The following is a 5,295-nucleotide window of genomic DNA, read 5'->3' as shown; positions in this document are numbered from 1 at the left end:
ACCTTGGGAAATTATTTGTACTCGATACTGGAGGTAGCACCACCTACCGCCATCTCTTTGGTTACTGCAAAACAATGTATTAAGCTCATTTCCAAATCTAGGAATTTTTTTTCCTAATGATATGTAGAAATTTTGAATAATTTAACACATATTCAATGGAGATTATCCTGATCATGTACTATTGCAGAAAACATACACAATACATAAGCTCCTCTACGTTGATCATCAATATAGCAACATCAATAACAATAAAACATCAAGAGCATTCACACATTAACACAGTATGTATCCCGGGGAAAGCATCTCGCTAAAAACCCCAACTATCTATATATTAATGATTGAGTCATGTAACATTACACAGCATAATACTTCTCACAAGTATCTCCACCTCTGTTACACACAATACAGCTCAGATCTGATCTCCAAATCTCTTCCACTGCTTGCCTGCCTCCACTGCTCAATACCTGCTCAAGAACTGATGAGAATGGCTTCCCAAACTCGTTTTTCACCAGCAAAATAGTCACTCACACTTTGTTGGACATGAGCACAAGCTATAATGAGGGCAAATACGTGAGCAAACTCATTGGCATACTCAATCCCTTGATTGTGCAAGATCTGGTGCACAACTATAGTCACAACTGATAGCAATCTGATTCTCTACCACCTGTCCCTGTTGAACTGAACATGCACTGACATGCAACTGAGTTAACTGATGTATTCTTTAGTTGTATTATGAGTTAATAACTTGTGAATTAATTAATAGCTAATTCACTCAACTCATCTCTAGTCTATTTGCCAGTTAGACTAAATACAACCAATTTAACAAAGCTAAACTGAACACAACTCCATCAACTCCACAATCAACTCCACTAAACTCAACTGATTGAGTTCTAACTGAAGTCGTGCATGCAACAACTCAACTGACTCATAAGAAAAGCGTATTTCCTTCTGATAGCTGCATGTGCCACCTCTGTAGCTCAAACTGAAGTGCTCCAAGAGAATAAGATTAAGTTTATAGTCCAAATATTATTGTGAGATAATAATATTTGACTTTTCTATTTTTGATAGCCAGTCTAAAAATAGACTTTGATCACTCACACTGTGATCACTCACACTTTCATCAAAAATAGAAGTCCATCTATTTTTTCCCAACTTGATCAATCATCCATAAACAGCAACATGCAATCCATAGACATGATCCATATGTCTAAAAATAGACATAGTCTAAAAATAGACTTGCGCCAAAAATAGCCTGCGGGCCCACTTAGTGAAGGCGACTCTTTTCACTAAGCTCCATCATCTTGTTGCAATCTCAACACTCCCTCTCGACAAGATATGGATTATCAGCAACCCCTATCCTGCCTCGGTGGTACTCGAATTTGCTCTTGGTGAGAGCCTTCGTCAGAATATCAACATCCTGATCCTCCGTTGGAATGTACGAAAGTAACATGATCCTCCGCTGCACACAATCTCTGATATGATGGTACCTGATGTCAATATGTTTAGATCTATCATGAAATACAGGATTAGCCGAGAGTTTAATGCAACTCTGGTTATCACAGTAAATCACAGTAGGATCCAAATGAGAACCGGACAAACCAACTAGGATCTTCCTCATCCATATAGCCTCGCATGTAGCCAAATTTGCTGCCATATACTCTGCCTCCGCTGAACTGAGTGCCACAGATCTCTGTTTCCTGCTGTACCAAGAAACTGTTGTCGATCCAATACTGAAGACCCCTCCTGATGTGATCTTTCTGTCTGTTGGGCTCCCTACCCAATCTACATCCGTGAAGCCACATAGCTTCACCTCATCCTCCTGTCTGTACCACAAACCATATCCCGATGTGCCTCTCAAGTAGCACAATACATGCTTGCCCGCCTTCCAGAAGAGCTTGGTAGGCTTAACCATAGCTTGTGAAAGCTGGTTAACTACATAGCATATACCAGGTCATGTATTGACCAAATACATCAGCAACCCCACCAACTGTCGATAAACAGTCGCATCCACTTCTTCTCGCAAAGTGGCATCCTCCTTCCTCCAACCTCCAGGAAGAGGAGTATCAACAGGCTTGCAGCCATGCATGTTGAACTTCTCCAGTATCTCCCGAGCATACTTGCCCTAAGAAACAAATAGTCCACCACTGCGCTGCCATATTTCCAATCCCAGGAAATAATGAAGGAGGCCCAAATCCTTCATCTCAAACTCTGTAGCAAGATCCTTCTTGCATGATAGTATCAACAGCTCATCACCCGTTAGAATCAAATCATCAACATACAGTACAATGATAAGCAACTTACCCTCCACCACAATCTGGTATAGGTTCAGATCCGCCTCGCTCTTGGAGAATCCAAGTCCTGTGAAATAGCTGTCTATCCGTGTGTACCAAGCACGTGGTGCTTGCTTCAACCCATACAACGCTCTCTTGAGCCTGCACACATGTGACTCGCTGCTGAAGACTTCAAAGCCTTCGGGTTGCTCAATGTACACCTCCTCCTCAATGACTCCGTTGAGGAACGCAGTCTTCACATCCATCTGATGAATGTGCCATCCCATCTGCGCTGAGAGAGCAAGAATCGTCCGTATGGAAGAATACCTTGCGACAGGTGCAAAGGTCTCCTCATAATGGATCCCCTCAATCTGTGAAAAGCCTCGGGCAACAAATCTTGCCTTGTACTTCTCCACACTCCCGTCAGCTGCCTGCTTAACTTTGTAGATCCATCTCGAACCCACCACTGATTTCCCTTCCGGTCTAGGAACAATGTCCCATGCACTGTTTCTGACAATAGAATCATACTCTTCCACCATGGCGTCTACCCATGCGGGATCCTCCACAGCTTCCTCGAAAGAGGATGGCTCAGTCACAACACACTTGCTCATAAGAGCCATGTATCCAGTGTACCGATCAGGTGACTATCTCTACCTGCGTTGGGCTATAGGTGGTCCTACAACTTTCTCTGCATCTTGAGCCAGTCGCTCAGCTTCTGTCAAGCGCTTTCGCCCTCTGATGGTTGGCGCTGCATGAGTGGTCTCTTCCACTCCATGAACCTCGTCTTGTGGCTGATCCACGTCCTGAAGCTCATCCTTAGGAACTAATAGCTCCTCATCTGCATGCAAGTGTAGCTCCCTCTCAAGCGAACACTTCATGGCTTTCTCCTCCTGAAATTTTATATCCCGTCGCACAACAGTTTTACCACTGTCTGGAAAATACACACGATAGTTGTGGGGCGTATCAGTGTACCCCACAAATATCCCAACCTCTGCGGTCGGCTCCAACTTCTTCCTGGCATCCTTCGTCACATGCATGTAAACGTTAGCACCAAAAATCCTCAAATGAGAAAGATTAGGCTTCTTACCAGAATAAGTCTCCTCAGGTGTACTCATGCCAAGTATCCTATGAGGACAATGGTTTTGCACATAAACTGCTGTATTGCATGCTTCCGCCCACAAGTGAAGGGGTAGGCCCTGATCATGCAACATTGCCCGTGCAGCACCCACAATCGTTCCGTTCTTCCGCTCAGCTACACCGTTCTGCTGTGGGTTATGGGGAGCTATGAGCTCTCTACGAATCCCTTTTGTCTTGCAGAAATCCTTGAACTTGTCTGAGATGTATTCACCACCATTATCGCTCCTAAGAGCCTTCACCTTCTTCCCTGACTCCTTCTTGACCAGTGCTTTGAATTCACAGAACTTTGAATATGTCTCGCTCTTCTTCTGCATGAAGAAGATCCAGCACTTACGAGAGAAATCATCAACAAAAATCACATAATACCTGTGTTTTGCTATCGAAGCAACTGAGAAAGGTCCACACACGTCTGTGTGAATTCTCTCAAGGATCATCGTGGCACGACTATCCTTCTCGTGAAAGGTGGCTTTCACAAACTTCCCCAAAGTACACCCCTTGCACTGATCTGACTGTGCAAGTGTGCCTTTAGGAAGCCCTGTAGTGATCTGCTGCAGTATCTTCAAGGCTCCATGGTGAAGGTGACCCAATCTCCTGTGCCACAACTCGCCATCATCCCGGCTCACCAATCCTTCTGCCTTGCCTGCCATTGCTGCGCATCCATCTACATGCAACTGATAAAGGTTCCTCACTCGAACCCCTATCTTCCGGGTCTCACCAGTTGTCTTGTTGCGCAGGAAGGCCTTTCCCTCGCTGAAAACAACATCATACCCCTTGTCTTCTAACATCGCCACTGAGATGAGATTCTTCTTCAATCCTGGAACATGCATGACTTCCTTCAATACAAAGGGTTTACCAGACTCCCTCTCAAAGGAAATGGTACCGATACCGGTCACACTGTATCTACCATCATCGCCCATCTCGATGTGCACTCCAAGATCTTTGTCCTCTATATCAGAGAACAAATCTCTATCTCCCGTCATGTGAAAAGACGCACCACTGTCCAAGAACCACATTGATCCCATCACACTTGAAACCAAGCATGTGATCAATGAAAAATCAAGCTCAAACTGAGAAGCTAAGGCCTCTCCCCTTGCAGATCCAGCAGCTTGCTTGTCCTTCTTCTTCTACGGACAATTTGTGGCATAGTGTCCGTGCTGGTGACAGTGAAAACACTTCACCTTGGACATATCCTACTTCTTGCCTTTCGCACCAGACTGAGAAGCTTTCTTGCTCTTCCCTTTCTTTGCTTTGGCAGCCAAAGCACAATTCTCTTCATCAGATACCTTTGATGAAGATCCATTCTCACCTTTATTGTTACTGAGTTTATCCTTGAGCGCCAGGTCGCTCTTGCTTTGGAATAACATTTGCAATCCGTTGAAAGACATTTCAACAACACTGCTGCAAATTCAATTTCCACCAGCTCCAAACTCAACCGCCTCCGATCTAGAATTCGTGAGAACACAATATTTCTCGTACAGAGATTGACTGTATGGGCATTCACTAGATATCTCACCTTCCAAAGGAAGGATGAATCCAGAGGCTACCTGGCCCGATTACAGACTCTGCCTGAAGAAATAGAATGTAAACACTTCATGAATAGTAGATCTGATGATCAACACCTGCTTGATATCCTGTAAAAATCTCTTCTACAAATCAAGCAGCTCTGATACCATGTAGAAATTTTGAATAATTTAACACATATTCAATGGAGATTATCCTGATCATGTACTATTGCGGAAAACATACACAATACATAAGCTCCTCTACGTTGATCATCAATATAGCAGCATCAATAACAATAAAACATCAAGAGCATTCACACATTAACATAGTATGTATCCCGGGGAAAGCATCTCGATAAAAACTCCAACTATCTATATATTAATGA

The sequence above is a fragment of the Pinus tabuliformis genome, chromosome 7, assembly GCF_031772625.1.
Source record: "Pinus tabuliformis cultivar Carrire ecotype Pingquan chromosome 7, CPIR1, whole genome shotgun sequence".
NCBI classification, from domain to species: Eukaryota; Viridiplantae; Streptophyta; class Pinopsida; order Pinales; family Pinaceae; genus Pinus; species Pinus tabuliformis.
The sequence above is the reverse complement of the archived record's forward strand: the minus strand, read 5'-3'. Positions refer to the sequence as shown.